Consider the following 24,766-nt stretch of genomic DNA (forward strand, 5'->3'; position numbering starts at 1 on the left):
CAAGCCTCTGAGGAAGGAGAGGCAGAGGTGGTTAAAGAAAATCTAGTTCTGAGATAGACATTGGATCATGTCCTTGCTGGGTGTCACGGTTCTTCAAAGTCACCTACAGGAGAGTGCTAAGTCCTATAGCGGCATTCCTGGCCCTGACTACCTTGTGCCTCCACAGCCTTGCCTTGGGCACCCCTGCCTCCCCTTATGTCCCAGGGATGCAGAAAAAGGTGCCCTGGAAAGTGTCTGGTTGGTGGTTCTCTGATCTGTCACCTGCCCTTCTCTCTCTTGGGGATGACTTCCCTGCCATCTTTCAGCCTTCTAGGGTCCTTTCAATGTCTCTGTAGCCTTCCTTTTCAGAAAAGCATTCTTTGATTTTCCTTGATCCGATGAGAGAGGTTTCTGCTGGGTCCTTAACATATTGTGCCAATGTCATGCACTGTTGTATTAGTACACCACTGTGTGCCCAGCATCCAGAATGGTACCTGGCACTTAGTAGCTCTCAAGAGATAGGTATTGAACCTATGGGTGATCTTCATTTTTATCTAATCTTATGACAATTTATTGATATGTCTGTCTCACCACCACAGTTCCAAGATAGAGATTGTATCTGTTCATTGTTCTCATGCTCAGTGCCAAAGTTATTTGAAAATACCTGCATGGACAGCAGGTAAGCCTTGCCTGTGAGGAGAGCACTTCAGAGGCAAGAGAGACTCAGCAGTTGTTTGCATTAAGTCTTAAGTCTATGCACAGAACCTCCTCCTACAGCCCTGTGGTCAGTAGTGGGGGGACTCCAGGATACATGGGGCCAGAATTCTGCCTTTGCCAGTTCCCATTCCCAGCCCCTTGTTTTGCAACTGGGAATGATTCTGTGTATGTGAAGGTGATAGCGTTGTTCATGTCTCAGGGAAAGTGCTTGACATTGATGTTGATTACTGGCTGATTGCTGCGGTAGGAAAACATCAGTAAAGAAGAAAAACTTTCAAAGAAGTGTTATGTAAAGGCAATATTAAATACCATCCTAAAGGAGGATTTCTTACTAACAACAAAGGTCCTGTGTGTCACAGATCTTGTTCCATTTATGCAGTACTTTTGATATGAGTGTGTAACTGATTTAGGTACTCAGCCCCTAGAATCACATCATAGCAATCACATCACAGCCGTGTTTTTTTCTTTTCCCAGAAAAAGAAATTGTAAGTGGTATAATAGAGCTTTCCCAGTTTTGCGTCTTTCTTTTCCTGAGCTGCTCAGATCTTTGACAATCACTTCTCGGCCTATGAGTGCCAGCGGGCGGCAACGTGAATAACCAAGGGAAGAACCTTAGCCTTCAGGGAAGTGGAGAGCTGCCATTGAATATCTTCTTCTGTTTTTTTTTTTTTTTTTTTTGATGAGAGGCTGCTCTCCACAGCACAGTGCCATTTCACCTTGTCATTCCTGGTTCAGAAGGAGGGGTCCACGTTGCAGGGATCCCTGGCGCTCTGCTGAGGGCCTGTGTTGTCGGGCGTTCTGCTGTCTTCACGGGGTTGAGGAGGGCTGAATTATGAATGGTGGCCTATTGTGTGGTGTCCGTGGCCTGCACAGCATGGCCCATACTCTCAGACTGGGGAAAGAAAAAAGAAGACTGATCCCCAAGTCTTTCTTGATTCTGCCTGTCTCCCCAAATGGGAAAGTAGAACTGATCAATGTGGATGGTCCAGTCAAAGCCTGGTTATGATTTTAGCCGGGAATGTGTTGGCCTTTTGGATGTGTTACTCTGAGTGGAACATGCTCTGCTAGCCTAGCGTGCTAGATTTCTGTTACTGTAACATTTATTACCTGAGATCAGAACCTGAGGAGGAGAAAAAGCTATTGGGCCTCACGGTTTTGGAGGTGACAGTCCATGGCTGGTTGGCCTCATTGCTTTGGGGCCTTTGTAAATCATGGCAGGGGAGCACCTGGGAGAGCAAAGCCACTCACCATGGATGGTGCTTGAAAGGGAGGAGGAGGAGGTGGGGGCCTGGAGGTCCTCTTCTCCCCTTCATAGGCACATCTCCAATGACCCCCAAACCTCCCTCTATGAGCCTCTCTTAAAACTTCTACCACCTGTCCATAGTGCCATACCAGGAACCTTGCATTTACAACATGAACCTTTAAGGCATGTTAATGATCCAAACCATGGCACCCCGTGACAGGGAATATTTGCTCGAACTAACAGGCCCAAAGGAGATGTATGAAGGCTAAACAGCCATAAGACAGCAACGTCCTGAGGAAGGTCTCGCCAGGCTGGGACGTCTTTGTATTTAATGAACCTGCCGGTCTTTGTCATTCTGTGACAGTGCCACATCAGAAGGACATTGTATTTCCCAGTTAGTTGCCCAGAGCATGTTCTTCGTGCTACTACTCTTGCCCACAAAATAGGAGAAAAGTTGACTTTGGTCATCATGACTGCCTGCAGGTGTCTCAGGGAGGAAAATGCAGGAGAAAGTGAGATCCTTTTCTCTCTCTCGTGTGCCAGGGTTGAACCCAAGGCTTTGTGCCCGCCAAGCACACACTCTGCCACTGAGCTACACGACCAGCCCAGCCAAGTTCTCTGCTTTTGCAGTCAATCATGAGATTCTGCCTCTGACCCAGGCCTGAATTCCATCTCGGGGGGGGGGGGAGGGGGGTGGGCTGAGATGACACTCCCAAAGTTTTTAGACACTGATTCCTTAGCAGTATTGAAAAGACAAAGCCCTGAGGCTTATGAGTAGTAGACTGAAAGATGACAAGTCCAGTTGTCCCTCCCGCTAGACTGCAAGAAGGTCCCTAGCTCAGGGACTGCCTGTTGGTGTCAGCATGTTCCTAGGTCCAAGCCTGAAGTCGCTACATGAAAGGAGCTCAGTTAATTGTTATAGATGGAGCTTGAGTCCCTGTGAGAAAAGGGCACTAAAGACATTCCTGCTTATTGCAAAATTCTGTCCACCCACTTTCTAACAGGAGTTGAGATGGTGACTCCACTTCACAGTTTATAGATGAACTCATCCACTAAGAAGTGCGTGTTGGCTTTTTTGGTGTGAATTTTGGGGTGGTTATGATTTTGTAGGATGTTCTTGTCCTGATAGGCTCAGAATAGGAGGGTAAGTTGGCTGTGCCAGATGTTGGATATCGCCTTCTGAGCTTACAACAGGAACTGCACCCAGAAGTGTTGTCCCTGGGCAGGTGGTACGGGTAGCTGGGTGCCCGAGATTGCAGCTCCCGGGTCTACTCGGCATAATCCCGTCGTGATAACACAAATGAAGTCACTCATTCTTGGATTTGACATATATTCATTGAATTCCAACTCGGTACCCAGCCTTATTCTGGGCACTGGGGATAGATGTGAGTAAAGACAGAGAAAGTTGATAAACAGGTAAATCACATGCCAGGTGCACACACCTCTGAAGAGCAGTGGGGGCGAGGGATGGAGATACTGCCTTGGGGACCATTTTAGATTGGTGGTCTGGGGAGGGGGGTGATGTTTGAGCAGAGAGCCAGGGGAGTATCCAGAATGGATAGAACTCCAGGAGGAGGAGGAGGTGGCATGTGTGGGGACCCTGAGGCAGGAGCAGACTTGACTCGGCTCCCAGGCCATGTGGGCGAGGGAAGGGGGCAGGGAGATGAGCTTGGAGAGTGAACTGTCTTGGCACCAGGAGAGCGTGGCTGGGCAGGGAGCATAAAATCCCAGCTTTGCAAACTGTGGTGGACATGTTCAGAGGATTTTGAGTAGGGGGTTAGAGTTATGCTTTCTAAATTTTGTTCACCTTGTATGAAGAGTTGGTTGTAAAGGAACAAGCATGGAAGCTGAGAGATTGGTTAGGAAGGTGGAACAGTTGTCCACTGTAAGGCCAAGATGGCATGGACCCAGGCCAGGCAAGGAAGTTGGTGTTGCAGGCCTGGCTACCTCCATTCAGAATGAGCTGACCCCTCTCTGACTTCATGTGCTACTGACTTTCCCGTGGTTTATTTTACTCCAGCCATACATGTTGTCCTGTGTTTCTCTCAGATTTTTACTTGCTCTGTTTTAATATCATTGACTTCCTGAAATTACACACATACATGCCTGCATTCATTCTTCCTCTCCCTCCCTCTCTCTCCCTTCATATCTCTCTCTCTGACACACACACACACACACACACACACACACACACACACACACACGTTTGCCCTTTCCTCCTTTGATTCTCTTCCCTGAAGACCTTTTCAGATGTATTTCTGTACCCAAGCTGCCTAAGATGTTGCTCTGAATGTCATGGGTACTCAAAACATTCATGAGTGAATGAAATGGATGAATGACCAAGCGGTGTCCTCATTATATAATTTTATTAGAGAATGTAAACCACCATGACTGCCTGAGGTTTTAATTGGTGCACTCTCAGTACACTGAAGACATCAAACCAGGACATCACTTTAATAAAAGTGAGAGAATGTTTAACAATTTAGAGTTTAAATAATGAAAAAAAAAATAGGGGAGAGGAGATTTATGTCAATGGAGGAGAGGTTCAGCCTGCAGTGAGGGGAATGATGGTGATGATAAGGAACAACTTTCACCTGTTCACTTACTGCAGTGAAATTTGTCACTTTCATTTACATTCAGCACCATGCAGCTGTTAATTTGTGTTTTTGTTGGAAAAGACTTTCAGAGAAATAGTTAACCATCTTCAGTGCTGTGTTCTCGAAATTTGTTTTCCTGAGCTGCAATCAAAGCAGGATAATTCTGTCATCAGAAGGCTTACCTTCTTCCCCAAGGACATTGGCATGTGGCCACTGTGAGGCTAGAAGGAGGGAGCACATGGGGATGGTGGGCAGCCAGCAGCCACAGCCTGTCCTAGGACCACTTCGGAGACAGGAGCTTCTTTTGCCTCTACCACGTGGCTTTGGGAAAGTCTCATAACTTCTCTGTGCCTCAGTGCTCTCCTCTATAAAAAAAGGAATGATAGTAGTATCCATCTTATGAAGTTTCCATGAGGATTGAGGAAATACGTGCAGAAGGTCTTAGAACTTTGTCTGGGATAACAAGACCTCAAACATTGTAGCTGTTATTAAGTGGGAGAAGATGTCTAGTGGTTAACAGTTGCCATCATTGTAGCAGATGAACGACCTGAGGGCGGAGCATTTGAATTGACTGAAAATGGGAGAGACATGTTCTGATACACACAGGCATAATGCAGTACAGCTGTGCTAGTCTATACCTTATGAGTTAAAGGATATGGTCCCCAAACAAATGGCTCCCCTTTCAATGCCAGCTACAAGTTGGGTCCCAGGCTGTTCACATTTCTGACTGACTGGCTTAAAGTCTGGGGCTTCCTGTGATCCCTCGGGTTGGATAATTCACTAGAGTGACTTTAGAAAATACTCTACTTATACTTATCTTCAAAGGACGTTAAGTCAAGCCGGGTGCGGTGGTGTATGCCTGTGATCTCTCAGTTGTTCGGGAGGCTAAGGCAGGAGGATCATGAGTTCAAAGCCAGCCTCAGCAACTTCAGGGGCTGGGATTGTGGCTCAGTGGTAGAGCGCTTGCTTAGCATGGGCGGGACCCGAGTTCGATCCTCAGCACCACATAAAAATAAAGGCATTGTGTTGAAAAGAAAAAAAAAAGAAGGAATAAAACACTAATATATATATATATATATATATATATATATATATATATATATATATATATATATATATAGCTGGGAGTGTGGCTCAGTGGCTGAGTGTTTCTGGATTCAATCCCTGGTAAGAGATAGATAGATAGTGTAAGTCAAGATTAGCCAATTGAAGGGACACACAGGATGAGGTCTGGGAGGGTTTCAATAGCCCTGTCCCTGTGGGATTAGGGTATGTCACCTTCCTGTCATATCCATGTGTTCTCTGACCAGAAGCAACCCTGATTTGGTGTCCAAAGCCTTTCTTGGGTGTTACTATATAGGAGTGATTGCGCATAGTGATATGGCCGGTGATGACCCCCCTCGTCTCCCAGTCGGGGTGACTCAGAGCCCTTACCCTCTGATTACATGGTTGGTCTTTCTGGTGACCATCACCCCCTGAGTCAGCTCATCTTTTAGTAGAAACTCAGGTTTGATCCATGGGGCTCAGGATAAGACACTCCTGTTACTCAGGAAATTCCAATGATATAGTCTTCCTCACAGGAACCAGCGACAAAGGCCAGTTAAATTCCTTACTCTACAGTATGTGTGTTACTTGTGAGACAGCAAGATTCAAGATGGTGGCCTGGGAAGGGGGCTCAGCTCTTTTCTGGTCTTAGTCCTGTTGCTGTTTCCCAGTGTCAGGCAGTAGCAACATGTCATTAGCCTTAGTGGTCCTAGCTCTCCTTTCTTTAGAACAACTTTATTTAGTTGCGTGGTAATTAAACTGTCTTGGGGGATTTTGTAGTGACCTTCTATTAAATAAGCCAAAAGACAACATTTCTGAGCACGAGTCTTTTGAAATGTGTTTTTGAAACTTCCGTATGATTACAAGAAGTTGCCAGCTGGCCATAGCTATCTTTCTGGCTCCCAGAGGTGCCCTTCCCAGTAAGTGCATTCCAGATCAGGAATGACATGGAATGCTGCCTTAGGGGATAGACAGATGACCTCTCTGCTTCCTCCATCCTGCATTCTTGCCCACTGAAGGCCTGAGATCAGGTGCTCTTGCAAGCTTGGGGTCAGATCTTTTCTCCCTGCAAACTCAGTAGTTCTTGATTCCATCTATTCTTCTGTAGCAAGTGTGGCTTCTGTAGTCCATCTCTTAGAGTCTTCTTCTTTCTGTGTTACTCCAGGCTGCCCACTTAGGTGGACTTCACAGTTCAGTTTGGCTCCTGCAATTACAAACCGAGTATTTTTAGAGACATTTTCATTTTAAGATCTTGTTGTCCCCGTTCCCTGACAACACTCCATCCCCAACTTTTATGGTCTAGCATTACCCAGAAGGGTGTAGGAACATCTGGTTAGGGCCTTAGAGGCTGAAGTACTTGAACTTAATACAAAGCTTGCAGGAAGTTTTGTGTGTGTGTGTGAAGTTGTAGTAAGATGTATAACATAAACTTTACCATTTTCGAATACATGGTGGTGTTAAGTCCACTCACATTGCTGTGCAACCATCGGTCACCATGTTCACTTCCAGGTCTTTTTCCTCTCCCTACTCTTAAACTCCTTACCCATCACACAGTTCCTTATCCTCCCTCCCCTCAGCCTTGCCACTGTCATTCTACTTTGGGTTTCTGTGAAGTTGATGACGCGAGGCCCCTCATGTAAGTGGAATCTTTTTCTTTCTTCTTTTCTTTCTTTTTATTTTTTTTTGTGGTGCTGGGGATTGAACCCCGGGCCTTGTGCATGTGAATCGAGAGCTGCTGAGCTATATCCCTAGCCCCAAAGTGGAGTCCTTTTCGATTGGCTTCTTTCACTTGGCCTAGTCACTTCAAGCTTCATCTGGGTTACAGAATGTGCCAGAAATTCTCTTCATTTTAAGTTTGAATAACATTCCTATGTATGTAAACACGGCATCTTGGTTTCTGTTTGTTTTTTTTTGAGACAGGGCCTCACTGTGTCACCAAGGCTTCCCTCGCACTCCTGGGCTCACTCCATCCTCCCGCCTCAGCCTGCCAAGTAGCTGGGACCACAGGTGTGCTCCAGCGTGCCCGGCTCCTACTGCATCCTATTCACCCACTCATCCTTAGATGTGCGCTTGGATTTCTCCCACCTTTTGGATATGGCGGATAGTGCTACTGTGAGCTTTGGTGTGTAAGTATCTGTTCAGGTCCTTACTTGGAGTTCTTTGGGGAAATTTCTGGATTCTATCATTTTTTTTTTAACACAAGAAAGTGAAAAAAAAATTCACTTTTTTATGCGATTAGTCTGACCTGGCAAATAGTTTCTTGCCAGAGTAATAATAAACTCAGGTCACTTTCTGATGAGTGAGCCGACGGGAAGTTAGGAGTGCACTGTTGGTATAGGCTATTCATTGCTTAAGGGACTACCCCACAAATGGTGATGCTGAGCATATAAATAAAGGTTTGGGTATGATTGGCCAGATGTATTTCCACCTATCCCTCTGCTCATCATTAATCTGATACCTGACATCTTTCATTGAGGTAGATGGTTTGCTGTGTGGTTGTATGATGCATTTATTAAGAGCCTGGACTCTGGATCAGACTATCTGTTCTACACCCCAGCAGTTCCATTACCAGCTGGAGAAATTACCTCACCTCATCACATCTCAGTTTCTCTATTCATATGATGGGGTTAGGAAGACAGTCCTACTTTAAACTCATAAGCCACTCTCAATAATGCCTGGTTCACAGTAGGTACACAATTAATATATTTTTCAACAGTACTAATTATTAATATTGGATTTGAAATAATTTTTTAAGTTAACAATAAAATGTAGATTGCAGACACTGTGACAGTGTGAAGTATCTAAGTATTCTTTTATCTTGCTATTGGGGAATCTAAAGTGGTTCAACTTTTCTGAAAGCAATGTAGGAATGTTATTACTCCAGAAGCCTAAAAATATTCTTGTTTATCAGGTATTCTAAGGAAATGTGTTAAATTACAAAAGATAAAAGTGGAATACAGCTTATTGTGTCATTTTTATAAGATAAAAAAATTGAAACTAAATGACTAGCAGTGTGGGGTTATTTAAGTAAAACATGATATGTGTGTGTGCAATGCACACACTTAGATTTTCAACTGTGGTCATAATATATTATCACGAAAAAGTATTCAAAATGTATTATGAGCTGGGTGTGGTGGTGCACACCTGTAGTCTCTGCTGTTGGGAGGCCAAGGCAGGAGGATCGTGAGTTCAAAGCCAGCCTCAGCAATAGCGAGGCACTAAGCAACTCACTGAGACCCTGTCTCTAAATAAAATACAAAAGAGGGCTGGGGATGTGGCTCAGTGGTTGAGTACCCCTGAGGTCAATCCCTGGTACCCCCCCCCAAAAAAAAAAAAACATATATATAAAAGCCGCTGCAAGAAATCAGGTGTAATATTTTTGTGATATATGTATGTAAATAATATACTGCAAAAGGACATGTCTGTGTGTAACACACACATCATATTTTCCTGTATATGGAGATAGTTTGTGTATATGGAGATACATATTTCAGATCTGTGAAGAGAGATTGTTCATACTAAACTCTTGCCAGTTGATAACTGCAGGAGGTGGAATGATAACTGCTTTCTAAAATCTCTTTGTGTTTTTCCAGTATTTATCAAATTCTGGCATTGAACAAGTATTATGTTTCTGTCAGAGGAAAAAAAAAAAAAAAAGGCACCAACTTCACTTGCAAAAAGACGATGCTGTCTGGGTATCTGAGGTTCCAAGACAGCAGTCCTCCAGGGAGAACCCAGCAGAGGTGCCTGTCTTACAGTCTTACAGAGGTTTCCAGCACCCAGGAATGGACTCTCATCTCCCACCAGGACTGGCCTTATACCTGGGCTGTGGTGGACATGCCTCAGGAGCCCTCTACAGAGTCCCAGCCTGATGACAGGGAGCCCTTCCAACTCTGGCTTCAGGGAACTCCAGGACAGGCTTCTCTCTTACGTGCCTTAGTCCTTGTGGTTTCTGGAAGACTTTCTGGAAGACTTCCTGACTGGGGCTCCTGCAGGGTGTACAGAGAGTGTTTAATCAGTCGTGATGAAAGCCAGCTTCTGCTGGATCCCATTTTTGGATCCCACTTTCCCGTCTCGTGAAATGTCCCTGGCATGCCTAACGCAGACATTTATGTCCTTGTAGTTTTCTGCATAAAATTTTCTAAGGGTAAAAATAAACTTGCTTGCTGTTCAGAATTGATCCTGAGCAATACATCTTCCGCTGGACATGGGCACCAGATGGTGTTGCACCTCCTGCTGGGCTGATGAACAGGCCTTGGCTACAAACACCTTGAATTGCTCTTGAATCTTTCTGTGCACCTTCAACGTGAAACTCTGCCGATGGCAATTTGCATTTGTTTCTTTTTCTTTCCCTCTTTTGATTTGAGGAGGGAGAAAGAAGTGACACTTTTTGGAATAATTGTCTATAAGTTGGATTTGTTTTATTGTTGGTGTTATGAATATGTGTCCCTAAATAACTGCATTATGCTAACTTCTGAGAAGAGTAAATTTTGTCTCAGAGTTGTTCACAGGATAGCTTGAAAACCCATCTCTGCCTCTGTGTTAGATGTAGCAGGATGCTGATAGGTAGTAGTTTGAGGAAGGCTAGAAGAAAATAGTGTACCACTTATTTTATGGTGTTCCATGTGCATTCTTGATTGTTCTGGCTGCAATCTTAGGCAGAGACAAGGAGGCAGGTAGTAGAGAATGTTACATCTAAGTCCATCCACTAATCCAGCAGTGGCTTGAAAATAAGATGTCTGTCCTTGTACTCAGCAGTAGTAATAAAGGTTTGACTCAATCTGATTTTTTTTTTTTTTTACATTAATGATATTATGATTTGGATGTGAGATGTCCCCCAAAAGCTCATGAATGAGACAATGCAATTGGAGAAATGATTGGGTTGTGAGAGCCTTAACCTAATCAGTGAATTAATCCCCTGATGGGATGTCTTGAGTGGTAACTGAAGGCAGTTAGAGTGTGGCTAGAGGAGGTAGGGGCATGACTTTGGGGTATCTATTTGTATCTGGTGAGTGGAGTCTCTCTCTCTGCTTCCTAATCATCCTGTGAGCTGCTTCCCTCTGCCACACTCTTGCACCTTGAGCCCTGAGGAATGGACTCTGCTGTCTATGGATTGAGACCTCTAGAACCTTGAGCTCCCAAATAAACTTTTCCTCTTCTTCAATTATTCTGGGCAGGTCTTTTAGTCACAGCAATGAAAAAGTGGACTAAAGAACATTCTATGAAATAAATGAGGGGGGCTATTTAGAATCTAAGAGTTTTGGTCCCGTCGCTATGTATTCTCTCTCTCTCTCTCTCTCAGGACACGTAAATACCTCAGGGTACAGAGGGGAGAGTTCAGTCCTGCCCCAACCCTTGGGGTAGATTCTGAAGTCTCACATCCCTCACTGGGCTTTCCTGGAGAAAGAGTAAGATCAGAGACCAGTTCTTTAGATCTGCCCTCACTGTGTACACTGGTGAAGGCTTAGGTGGAGTATCTTCCATGTGTATTTATGTTTCTATTTCATGCTGTCTGGTATTTTTGTGGTTCACATGGCCCATGCCACCACAAGAACCTCACTCCTGGAAATAAGTTGGGTGTTGTTTACCAGTATAGGTGGATTGTTTTTTCTTCTAAATGCTTGGAACAGGAATGTTGCAGATTTGGGAAAATTGGCATATGCATAATGAGATATCTTGGGGCTGGGACCCCATGAAATTCATCTGTGTTTCATGTACCCTTTATACACATAGCCTGAAGGTAGTTTCATGCAATATTTTTGGTGTGTCTGCACTTAGGTTGTAACCTCTCATGTGAGGTAAGGTATGGAATTTTCCTCTTGCATCACTTCAGTATTCAAAGCATTTCAGATTTTGGGATGTTTTAGATGTGGAGATTAGAGATGCTTAACCAATATACAGTCTCTTGTCTGTGGGCTGAGTGGGTTGCTCAAGCTCTTGATGTCCAGCAATATTAACAGTGGGTGTGAGGGTCACATTTTATTTTCATGGCCTCCCATCTCAGTTGTGCCCCAGAACACAGCGGGATCATGCATAATTGAGGTTATTAGCCTCTAGGACAGAAACACCCTTTGGAATGTTGTTTTAAACACTTTGGATTTCTTCAGGGTTCCTGAAGCATCGTTCATCTCTCACCTACCCAAGAGGGTGACTTGAATCAGAATTAGCAGCTACTGTGCTAGACTTGACTCCTTATTAGTCATCCACAAATTTAAAATCCTTCTACGTTTTTCCACTTGAATTTGAAAGAAGTTTTAAGTATGAATTTTCTGTTTGGGAAAAGAATTTATCTTTTCTAAAGTCCTTTCATCTTTCGATTTTAGTCTGTATAATGGTTCTTACTCTTTTTTCCTCAGTCGTACTGGGATTAAACCCAGGGCTTCTGATGTGCTGCTATCCACATGGTCTACCATTGAGCTACTTTCCAGGCCCTGTTTTCTTTTGGTTTTTAAAGATGGGATTGCCCAAGTTGATCAAGTTGACTTGGGCCCTGGGATCCTCCTGCCTCAACCTACTGAGTAGCTGTGATTATAGGCACGCACCACCACACCCAGCCAGTTCTTACTTTTTTATCCTCTGAAATTGGAGTATGATTTGCTAGAAGTCATGCTAGAAATTACAAAGGGAAGAAAGATCTAAGAAATGACCCAATAATACCCTGTTCTTACCTCCCTAAGGGGAGGTAGCATGTGGTTTGTAATTGATGTACTTCTGTTACCTTCACCAAGCTTCTTATAGAATGAGTTTCCTTTAGCCTCACTCTGGTAGGCATTCTTGTGCTCCCTTCTTTCTGCATTAAGTACAAGTGAATCCCATAGTAAGGTTTGCCTAGAGCCTTCGTAGGCATGATTTCTGTTTGGTGCCTGCTATGTTTGCATGTTCATGGGTGTTTGTGTCCGTAAATTTTGGGAGAAAGTTTTGAACGGCTGGATGATCTCATTTCTGACAATTATTATTTAACTGTGATGGTTATGGTAGGAAGTAGACTTTATTTTGGGTACTGGGCTGCAAAAGCCAGGAAGACCAGTGAGTCTGAGCTTTGCAGTGCCTGTAAACTGACTAGTTCTCCAGCTGGTCAGTTAATATATCTGAGCATCTGGAACAAATGGCCTTAAAACTCCCTTCACTTTTAAAATGCTGTGAGCCTAAGAATTCTACAGGTATGCTACTGTATTGGGGGAATTCTAGGGTAAAAAAGTTTACATAATCCTCACTGACTTAAAGATAACTTTTCCCAATTTATCATTCGATGTGGCCCCCTGTAGCCTCATGTTCATGGATTCAGGGGGAGTTGAATTTTCCTTTTGGCTATATTGTTGCTTATTTCACTATTTTGATAGACATTTATTTAGGCCCTGTGACTGTGTATAAGCAAATAACCAGAGGTAGGAATTTCAGTTGAGCATGGAATAGGTCCAGATATGTGATCCAGGACCTATTCTTCATATACAAAAAACATTTTTTTTTCCCGTTATCATTGAAAAGATTATAAGCTGTTGCTTCTGGTATTCCGCGACACTAACACAGTGTGTGTGTATGTGTGCAGTGTTTGTTTTTCGTCTTTAGAGCTTAAGGGTAAAAATAAATCTATATGGTATCCAAGGGAGCTTTTTATGATATTGTTTAATATGTCTGTTTAACATTCTATTCAATGTAGGATATGCTTTCAAAGCAAAGTGATCATTTAAAATATGACAACTCGGATTTCTTAGTGAACTAGTTAATTATTTTTCTGTCAGATGCAAAATTGTTTTTCCATTAGGTACAGCTTGTAACAAATGATAGATGAAGCTCGTGTCATAGATCTGTAGCACCACCTTTATACCTCAAAGGCTGTTTCTCCTATGGTAATAGACTAAGTTGTAATAGTTTAAGAGGAGCGTGTGTGTTTAAGTGGTTTATAAGACTTCTTGAAGTTAATAGGCTCTGCCTTTGAATATTCAACTACTTCAAAAATGACCCTTAAGATAAAGTTAATAGCCTGACATAGTGGAGCACATCTATTTTCCCAGGCACCAAGAGGCTGAGGCAGGAGGATCACAAGTTAGAAGCCAGCCTTAGAAATTTAGTGCGAGCTTCAGCAATTCCAACTAGGGCTTGGAATGTAGCCCAGTGATAAAGAATCCCTGGTTTCAATCCCCAGTACCCCCCTAAAAAAATAACACAATTCAATTTCATTCATTAGTTACTAGTTCACCAAATGTTTATTGAAATCTTACTGTGCCAGGGACTGAGATTCATATGGTTAGGTGGGGGTTGGGGTCTGTGATACAAAAATTAGTAATCAGTTCTTGCCATTAAGAATGTTACAGACCAGCCAGGCCACATGCCTATAATTGCAGCAACTCAGAAGACCAGGAGGATTGCAAGCTTAAGGCTTCAGCAATTTAGCAAGACCCTGTTTCAAAAAATACAAAGGGCTGGGCGTATGGCTCAATGGTAGACTGTCGCTTGGCTTGATCCTCAGTATCACCCCGCCCCCCCAACACACACACACAGAAGACCTTTGCAGAAGTGGACTGTGGGTGCACCTCAATCATAAAGCTCTTGCCTAGCATGCATGAGGTCTTGGGTTTGAGCTCCAGCACCACAAATAGCAACAATAACAGCAAAAAACCTCTTAAGAACTGTTGGGTTAACAGGCAGATATACCACAATATGCTTCAGTCCCCCCTTCCCACCTTTGTTCTCCAGAGTGTTCCAAGCCCTTAGGAGTTGGAACATTTTTACATTTGAATTTGACCATAATGTTGAGAGATTCTTCTGTCTCAGGCCTTCCGTGCAGAAGGAACAGCATCGATGTATTAGTTTGGTGTTGCTAGTCTTGTTCCAGAAATTGCAAATAATCTATTTGAGAAGACTGGTAGAAAATGTACTTGAAAGGTGGATTGAGTCATTGCTTGGCCATAAGAGTAAAGCTCATCTTTTTGTGTTTAACAATTAAAATAGGAAGGTTGGAATTAAGGAGAAAAAGAAATTTTTTTCCCCTACTACGTGGGATTGAACCCAGGGGTGCTTAACCACTGAACCATACCACCAGCCCTTATATATATTTTATTTAGAAGATGGGGGTCTCCCCAAGTTGCTTAGGGCCTTGCTAAGTTGTTGAGACTGACCTTGAACTTATGATTCTCCTGCCTCAGCTGCCCAAACTGCTGAGATTACAGGCCTGCGCCATTTTGCCCAGCTTAAGCAGAGATTGTTGAGTCTCCTGGTGTAATTTTCTGTCCTTCAGAGTGGAAGGTGATAATTCTGCCCTGTGATTGGCTGAGGAAAAGAAGGCGGGAAGAGCTCACTTTTTACCCGTTAGTTCAGAGCCTGTGTTAGGATTGCTGGCTGTGCTGATCTAAGAGAAACCCCAAACAATAAGGACATAAGTGGAGATTAGTTTCCTTTTTCTGTTAATGTCAGCTAGAATGGCACTTCCATTCTGCTAAAATGTTTAGGGGTTCGAGATCCTTCCAACTATTGCTCTGACATTCTTCTTGGCATCTTCCTCTTTAGTGTGGCCTAAGATGAGGGAGAAAAAAAGGGCGAAAGGGCAGAGATGAGGACCCAAAAGTTGCACATATTTCTCTTGTGTGATTGGACATAGTTTCAGCCCATTGTCACCTGACTACAAGACATGCTTATATTCTGTGTAGCCTGTTTCTCTGATGAATTCCTGATTCCATGGGAGAAGGAGAGAATGGCTTTGGGGAACAGTAGCAGTCCAACACAAACCCATTTGGGCCTCATCAACTGAAATAGAGGCTATTGGTAACTGGATGAAAAAGGTTCTCGGACCCCTGAGTAGCCAAAAGGGCAGCCACAGCTCATATTCTTAGGGTTCTTCATCTTGAACAATGAAATAAATTTTATATAAGTTCTGTCCACTTCTCCTGATTTGCTGGCCCTAGCTGCCTTCAGTGAACTTGGCCATCACAGACAATTTACATTGCACTGTGGGATGTGTACACTTGCTCTCAAGTTCTGCCCGGCTCTGCAGATTGCCAGCATTCTGATCCAGCATTTTTCAGAACTACCAAGCAACTGACAGCCATGCCCAGGAAGTTGGCTGCATGATACCTTTTGCTCTGGAGCCCTGCTGGATCTGAGGCTTGGCTGTCTTGGACCATCTGGACCCCATCCAGGGTGGCTGAGTTAATAAGATCTTTGGGGCATTTCAGTACAAAGCAGCTTCAGCTTGGAGTTCCCTTGGTGTTAGTGAAGCACAGTCAATCCACACTTTCCATGTTTCTTCTTATGGCAGCTTCTAGGCCTGCCTACTGGTCAAAATTCCTTGGAGAAGAGGCAGGTTAAGTTTCAGGGTTCCTGCGATCTACCATAGCAGACCAGCTAAGACAGGTATTCAGAGGGGTGCCAGGAATGGGATACTGTTGGGGTTAAAAGATGAACCAGATTTGGGAACCACTGCTTTGCCAGCTTCCTCTAACTACTTAAAACTTGGCCACCGAGTCATGGTTTCTCTTCAATTTGGGGGTTTGTATGACAGCTTAACTTGTAAATGTTAGGTATTGGGCTTTTTTCTGACACTCAGCAAGTATTAGAGACATAAATTTATTTTCTGAGTGAATGGCATTTGTGTGTAGCTCCACAGCTCCTTTGAAATGTTTTCTTGTGGCATATTAAGTTGTCTTAAAACATTTTGGTTAACAGAAGGTAAAAATTAGCACGCCAGGAAATGTTGCATGTGTAACCATTTCAGAGAAATTAAATACTTTCATATCTTCCAAAATGGGTGATAGATTTGAAAGTAAACATGACTCCATTGTGGAGTTCTTATGCTAAAGCTGCTATTTCTTGGGGAGATCCATTCTGTATAATTTGCCTAAATTTTTTTTAGAGTACTATCTTCCCTTTCTTTCTTGATTGCACATTTTCACCTTTGCCACTTGCACCCCTTGTAAGAGGCCAGTGTGTTTTCTGTGAACTGATATGACTCAGAAGCATGCATGGCCAAGGAGATAAGAGCTGGGACCTTGGAGGGAGTCAGGTCAGAGTAGTAAAAGCTTTGTGACTGCTCGGTAACTGAAAGCTGCTCTCCTTTTTATGCCACCTATAGACTGTTGGTAAGTTCTCTGGTGGGGACTGGTGTTTTAGGAATGGCTGAAACTACATTTTGCTTACTTGCCCCCCCCCCCTCCTTTAAAAACAATAGTTTTACCTTGTTCTGCCATTGGTTGTGGGGATGGAGCATTAAATCCTTGTTTAGAGAAGCAATGAGTTTTGCCCTCTTCGCCACCTATAATGTCAACATTAGGCAACTTTCCCGAACTTATTGTTCTAATACTCAGTTTGTGGTTTTGTTTCTCTGTTGGTAATCTTCTTTTTAGGGTTCACCCCAAATCCTTTGCCTTTTCTTCTTTTATTATTTGAGACTTGGATTTGGGTGAGGTTCCCTAAAAATCCTCTGCTTGGAAATGCCTCTGCCTACTGGCTAGTATCCACTGTTGCTCTTCAGTTCTGCTGGTGTGTGAGGGATGCAGGTATCCATTGGTTACCAACTGGATGCTGTGTGTGTGGAGGTGGTGCAGATGGTCGAAATGAAATGCAGCTGCCCAAGAGGAGCTTCCGTGGTCCAACAAAAATGCCAGCCACGAACCACGGGAGTCTTGCAACCGTTAATTAGAAGTACATTTTGAGGACTCGTTTTTCTTTCTCAGGCCAACTTTTTTGATTAAGGACTTAGAAAACTTTATTATCTGCAAAGAACTCTTTGGGCACTTAATGACTGTCTTAGATGTTTCCCTCTCTTCCCCCATAAAGGCTGAGAAAGTCACAACTTTGGGAAAGTATTCTAGAAATATGTGACTGGCTGACCTTGACAAGGACAATGTCATATCCATGCTTAAGACTTAACCAGCTTTTCTGTCCAGGGAAAGTGGCCTTGAACCCAAAGGTTTCTAACAGGGCTGTCTAGAGCTCTCTTGATATTTCCCTTCCTTTGTGTGTTCTAATAAAAAATTTCTCTTGTCTCTGCAGTGACACTGTTCACAGGGACACAGCTGTTCCTCCTGGATAATGACAGTTATTGCCAGTCAGTGGCCCTACTGGTCTCTTTTTCTTTTCTCTATTCAGCCTCCAAGTGACCTCCACCCACCAAGTGAGATCAGATAAACCCGATTTAGGGCAGGGTTAGTGTCTTTAAACATAAACTCTTTTTAGCATTAGCTTTTCTCTATTTATTTATTCAAGAAACAATTGAGCGGTACTGTGCTCTAGTCCCTGTTGTAATCACCAAGGGAGGCACTGAATAAAACGGATGAGTTCTCTGTCTTCATGGAGTTTCTGTTCTGTTAAACAAAACGAGCAAGATAGATTCAGACAGTTGTTAGGCTGTGAAGGAAATGAGGGCTCTTATGTCCATAAGACGATGGGGTATAGCCTGGCCTCCTGCACACACGTGGGTTGTGACCTGGGAATGAGGGGACAGCAGTGGAAAGGACTGGCCAGGCGCAGGGGGAAGCGTGGGGTGAGGCGGGTGAAGCAGAAGGTCAGATCATGACAGCTACACTTGGCCAGTCTCAGAAATTGTGACTGTCCCTGCAGCATGCTGGGGGAATTGCTAGAATACAGAGAAAGCCTAGTCAGGCTGTGTAAACGGCCTCACGTTTCCAGTGACAGTATTCAGAGCTCTAAGTGCTAGGCTGTAAATCAAATTTTCTGCTTAGAAATGGGATTCTGCAATCTGTATTTGGGGTAAAAATGGGAGTTCATAACCCACTTGAATCAAATGTATGAAAGATGATATGTCAAGAGCTTTGTAATGTTTTGAACAACCAATTAAAAAAAAAAAAAAGAAATGACATGTCCTCCCAACTTCAGTCTTTAGCACCTGCATAGATGGATCCCAGAGGGTCAAGACCTCTATCTGCCAGGACAGAAGCTGTATGCAGGATTATCCTGACTGGTGATGGTGGGATGGAAGGAAGGTCCCTGCACTGTCTGTCCCTGTGTTACTATTGCTGAGTGTCTCTTCTTAATCCTTGCTGGTGTGATGGGAGGAAATGAAAATTGAGTGAGGCATACCTGGAGCAAATTACTTTTCTTATGCCCAGGACTCTGACCCTCTGTCTGTCCTTCCCTTTCCCTTTTTCTTTCCCATTTAGGGCTGTGCCTAGAGTTTTCTATAATCTCCTCTGCTCTTGTAAATCATTACCAGAGTTCAAAAAGACTTAAAGGTCGTTTTTATGCAGCATAATAAAATGCACACTTGTGGACTTTGAGTTCTGTACAGTGCCTGGATTCTCTAAAAAAGCCCCCCTCCCCCACACACTTTTCTTTTCTGATACTGGGGATTGAACCCAGCAGCACTTTGGCACTAAATTATGCCCCAGCCCTTTATATATATATATATATTTTTATTTTGAGTCACTTGCTAAGTTGCTTAGGAGGGCCTTGCTAAGTTGCCCAGGCTGGCGTTGAACTTGAAATCCTCCTGTCTCAGTCTCCCAAGTCAGTGGGAATATGAGTGTGTGCCACTGCACGTGGGTAAAAGGCACTTTTGATTTTGAACACATGCACACAAAAGTGGGTTTGTATTTCCATGTTGGGGAGCTTATGATCTTGTTTTAATGAACTTGGCTACCTCTGTTAATGCCCCCCCCCCCCCAACCAGGTGCTTGATCTTGCTCCTAGGGCTGTTTGCTAAAGAATGGAGAGTATGTGGTCTTTGGGCTCTATGGGCTTCTTTGGTCTAGTTGAGGCAAATTGGCCTGTGAGCCAGTATATGCAATCATGTAGTAAATGATAATGTAAAGTAATGTCAGTGGGAACACACACAAAAAAATGTCTTCTGAGAACACAGCTCTCTGGGAGCTGGTGGGGTTGGGTGGAATATTGTAATCCTCTCTTAGACTTTGGCTCTAATAAGCAGATTATTTTCCTCTTTCCCTTCTACTTGAAAAGCCTCCTTCTTTCTACATTCTTTTACATTGGGGAGCCAGCAGATGAAAAAAAAAAAAAAACAACAAACGAAATGCTGTGGAGGACTGGTATAGGGTTGAGCTGTCAGGTGCCCCCTTGGCAGTGACAGAGGCCCCTCCGAAGTCTGCATTTTTCATGGTGTCAGGTCACCCTGGGACAGCTCCAGACAGGGTGGAACAGGTTTTCTGATTTGTCTTCAGAGCCTTTTCTCCTTTTGCCTTCGGGTGACCCGTGCTTGTCAGATCCCCCAGGAGGGGGGTGTTCTCCTCAAGTGAGGTAACAGTTGCACAATGCTAATGAGAATGCAGTCTGGTGGCTTGAGGTGGCCTTGGTGGCCGCCAGGCACCCATATCTTTATCAGCCCTGACATGCTGCTCAGAAGGCCATACTCCCCATGCTAAGTGCTGCTTTAAAAAAATATTTTCTTTTCTTTTTTTTTTTATGAGAACAGTAATTACCTGCCCCTCCCCAGGTTGCTGATAAGCTGTCAGGCTTGGAGAGCTCTGTGCTGATGTGTGGCTGGCTCCCAGTAGGGTATGCCACCAGTGTTTGGCATGGTCACTAAATTATTTTTCTTTCTGCAATTTCAGCAGCGAAGGAAAGATTTTTTCCCTTTCTGCTAGCTACTGTGATCTGAGTACTTGTGTCCAGGTTCAGGTATTGAGAACTAATCCCCCAATGTGACGGGTATTAAGAGCCAGGGCCTTGGGGTTAGGGCTGTAGCTCAGTGACAGAGCGCTTGTCTAGCATATGTAAGGCACTGGGTTCCATCCTTAGCAACACACAGAAATAAATAAAATAAAGGCATTCTGTCTATCTACAACTACAAAACAAAGTTAAAGAAAAAAAAAAAGAATCAACGCTTTGGGGAGGTGATTAAGTCATGAGGGTGGAGCCCTCTGGAATAGGGGCCCTTGGAAAAGAGGCCTGAGCTAGAGCTGGTGCTTCTATGCTGTGCTGGAGAAGATGCCACTGATGAGACAGAGAATAGCCCTCGGTATGCACCAGATCTGCTAGTGCCTTGACGTTGGCCTTTGCAGTCCCCAGAACTGGAAGCAATAGCTTTCCAGGGCTTTTAACATTACCAGTCTCAGTCATTTTGTTACAGCAGCTCAGACAAACTCAGACACCACCAGGGCCCAGGTGGGAGTGCTGCACCAGTGTGGGCACCCATACCTGCACCTGTGTGCATGCATGTGTGCATGTATTGTGGGAAGGTCCTTGTAGATCACACCTGCTTATGAGATAAGCAATGTCTCAAGAGTATATTTTAGCCAGGATATTTGAGAGTCATTTTTAACACTATGAGGCCCATCATCTCCTTTTACAGCAATTATTTTGTAATTTGTTCTCTTTACCATCCTATATACAAGTCACACATAATGTAACCCAAGGACACAACATTTTTTTAAAAAAGTAATAACTAAATGAAATAAAAGGAAAGTAATATATAATCAAATAGGTATTTCATTACCTGAAGACACAGAACCAAGTATACTATGAAGACAAAAGGAAGCAGTCAAAAACCCTTGTACCTATTGGCCAAATCACCTAGAAATGTAGCAACTCCTTATAGGGTTGATTTGGAGACTCAAGGAGTTGCTTTATCTTGGGTGGTAGTGTTTTTTTTTTGTTTGTTTGTTTGTTTTGTTTAATGGTTAATCGCTTGTGGTAAAGTTCAGAACAAAACAAAGTGTGTTCTTAGCTCATTATATTTGATAGTTTAATTTTGGGAAATTTAAAAATGTACAAACTATGCAGAAGTAGTTCCATTCCCATAGGTGCAAATAAGTCTTCACAGCAGGTCTCAGTCCCCTGGAGGATGCTTCTTTCTGTTGCAGATTTCTAGGTCCTATTCCTGGAGACTCAGCTGGTCTGAGGCTGGTCTCTGAAATCTGCATATTTAAGGAGCATCCCAGGTTATTCCGGTGCTGTCAAAGGGTCCAGGGACAAGTTTTGGGGAATGCTATTTGAAACTGTGATCATAGGACCCAGAGCTTGCTCTTTATTTGTGTATGTATTTTTACACAGTAATGGGGATGGATCTTGAGGCTTTGACTTACTAGGGAAGTGCTCTGTCACTGAAGTACATCCTTAGCCCTTTTTAAATTTTTATTTTGAGGTAGGGTCTCACTAAATTGCCCAGGCTGACCTCAAACTTGCCATCCTCTTGTCTCGGCTTCCACAGTAGCTGGAATTACTGCACCTAGCATTGCTTGCTTATTTTTAATGTTTGAGAACTGTTGAGTTTCCATTTAAGCTAAAGATCTGTTGCAGGAAGAGTGATCAGATACTGAGTCCTGCAAAATCTGTAAGTCACATTGTTGGCACCACTGACTCTTTTTTTTTTTTTTCCTTTGCTAGGGATAGGGATCCAACCAACCACCCACCTTAACACACGCTAGGCAGGCACTTTACCACTGAGTCACACTCCCAGCAACACCTTTGATTCTTGTACTTAAATTGTGTGTGTGTGTGTGTGTGTGTGTGTGTGTGTGTGTGTGTGTTGGGGATCAAACCAAGAGCCTTGTACATACTAGGAAAGAGCTCTACCACTGAATTGCACCCTCAGACCATTTTACTCTTTTGAGACATAGTATCACCAAGTTGCCGAGGCTGGCCTTGAACTTGGGATTCTCTTTCCTCAGCCTCCCAAGTAGCTGGGATTTGCAGGCCAGCTCCACTACCTCTAGCTAAAACAAATGTGTTTTTTAAAAGCCCAGAAAATGGGCATTCTGAAACCCTAGTGCTACCTGAGATTTATGAGACATCATAAGGGTGTGAGGGGGATTCGTGTTCTGAAAGAGAACAGGAGCCAATCTGGACTCCATATGCAGGTTTTTATGGCTTGTGGCCCTGGACGAATCCCATCACTTTTTCAGAGACACATTATGACTCTCAAGGGCCCAAGACTGAGTTTTGTAGACTCCTTCTTCCATTAAAAGAAAAGAATAAAAAATTTTATTTTACAACTGCATCTGGGGTAGATTACATTCTGTGTGTGTGTGTGTGTGTGTGTGTATTTTGAAAGAAATGAAAGTACTCTTGTGGACCCCTATGTTTTGTGGGCCAGTAGTCATCCACAGAAGTCAGCCTTGAACCGCTCTGAACATCTGTTTCTTCATCTGAAAACTGCAGATGAGTTGCTTTGTGGGTTGTGTTGTGGGGATTTTATCTGATGGGAGTAAAACCCTCCAGTGTACTTGCTACCTGGCACTCTTGGGCTTATCATACCTAAGCTAAGAGGACGTATTCTGTTAAAGCAGTGAGCCTTTGCACAGATGTCTAGAAAAGGATTGGATTTGTCCTTTTACTGCATAACTTTTCTTAATTAATCGTGCTGTTTACGGGGAGGTTCTTTCCCTCCCAATCTTCACTCTCATTCATGCCAACACTCATTTTACGCATCCTGTGATTCCCACCATCTGTTGGGCTTCACAGCCCTCCCACCCTCTGGGAGGATCAAGTAGTCACGTACTCATCTTTTCAGAAGGATGAATGGAGACACAGTGGGCCTCACTCTTGTGGGGAGAGTTTCTTCCTCTCACTACTAGAAATTCTAATTTCTGCCTGAGGGCCCTTGGTTCTGTGCTGTGTTCCCTGCTTCCTGGGCCAGTGAGATTAGGTTTCAGGAAGTTGGATTGTGAGACTCAGAAGAAAATTTGTTGGTTAGCACCTGGCATGATTAACCCCGGGATTAAGGGAGGCTTCTGCAAGCCAGAACTGTGATGCAACCGATAAAAGATATAAGGGAAGGCAAGGGAGCCGGCCGCCGTGGACAGGGGATAGTTGGGCACTCAGAAAGCCGATAAATGAGAATGAAGTGCAGGACCCCAGGGGCAGATCTCAGTGCCTTTCCTGTGGGAACCAGGATATCACTGACCCTTCTGTCTAGAGACTGACCGGAACAAGATGACGGGAGACTGGTTTTGGATTGTGAAATTGCTTAGTGAACATGTACACAGGCATATTTATTGAGCTCCTTGCCTCAGTCTGGCTGGGCACAATTCAGGAGCCACTTGTCAAAAGAAACTAACTTTATTTTTAGAACCACACACGCCAAAGAAAACAGCTCCTCAGGAAAAACCCTCAGAGCCCAACTGCCACCACCAGCTTCCCACAAGCCACTGCCCTAACCACCAGCCTCTCCACCTCCCACAGTCCTCTTGCTTTTGAGGCTGATTGGCTGGGTCGTGTGGGCGGAGCCAAAAAAGTCCCCCAATGAGCAGCTCCGTGGCCTGAAAGGGCAGGGAAACAGCCCAATGAGCATCACTGCAGAGGAGCCAATCAGCTAGATGTTGCTGGGGCCGCTGTGAGCCGATCATCAGCTGGCAGTCTGAAAGTTTGCTGGGGCCCCTTCGGCTGTGGCTCTCAACAGCTCCTGATATGTACTGGTGCCAATGTCATGAGAGCCTGTCTTTAGTGCATATTCTGCTGAGAGGGAATCACACACTGCAACAACAGTCAATTAAGGTTTTTAGTTATTCCTAAGTGTTCTAAAATGATGAAGATGGGAAGTCGGAAAGAAAATGACTGAATGGCACTGGATGATGACCTAAACATTGTAGGTGAGGCTTGGGGGTAGGGGATCGTGCTGTCATGCAGAGAGCAGGAGGAAGAACAGGCGTAGCAGATGGGGTAGTGAGTGCAAAGGCCCTGGGGCAGGAACAAGCCTTTGCATCTTTCAGGAGAGGGCAGAGATCAGTATGTGTGCATATCAGTAACAGAGTAAGAAGAGAGGTAAAGAGGTGGGAGCAGTGTGTAGGTCTTATGGGTGGGTCATTGTCCAGTTTGGGAGTCGACCCTGAATAGACTTGTATCTGGGAGTGACATCTTATCGACACTTGAGAAAGATGGTGGGTAGTCCTGTGGAGGTTCAAGGCTGGCTGGGGGCAAGGATGAATAAGGCAGAAAAACAGGACAGGAACTTGTCACCATAATCTAGATGCGAGGTAAGGGTAGCTTTGATTGGGGTTGAAGAAGTACAGATGGTGAAAAACAGATTTGGGATTCATTTGTGGGGCAGAGCTGTTAAATATTGATATATTAGCTATGAGGTGTGGGAGGGATGGAGAGAATGTTCTCATGAGGGCTAAGGTTCTGTGTGAGCAGGCGGGTGGATGGTGATGCCATTTGTGAGTGTTGGCATTAAACCAGCTGGCTGTGTTTCGAGCCTGTGGAGTTGGGGATCCATACTACACATTCAAGTGAGGCCGATGAACGCGGACCCCCTCATCCACATGAGGGGTCAGGCTAG

General features: G+C 44.0%; 1 protein-coding gene across 1 annotated transcript in view; it reads left to right on the top strand.

The window, feature by feature from the left end:
- The window catches only part of Mgat5 (alpha-1,6-mannosylglycoprotein 6-beta-N-acetylglucosaminyltransferase), a 338,013-nt gene that overhangs the window by 66,563 nt on the left and 246,684 nt on the right, over nucleotides 1-24,766 (top strand). The window contains exon 2 of the mRNA XM_076866214.2: nucleotides 7,501-7,706. The gene's annotated coding sequence lies outside the window, so the exon portion shown is untranslated. The remainder of the gene's footprint in view (nucleotides 1-7,500; nucleotides 7,707-24,766) is intronic.

The sequence above is a fragment of the Callospermophilus lateralis genome, chromosome 9, assembly GCF_048772815.1.
Source record: "Callospermophilus lateralis isolate mCalLat2 chromosome 9, mCalLat2.hap1, whole genome shotgun sequence".
NCBI classification, from domain to species: domain Eukaryota; kingdom Metazoa; phylum Chordata; class Mammalia; order Rodentia; family Sciuridae; genus Callospermophilus; species Callospermophilus lateralis.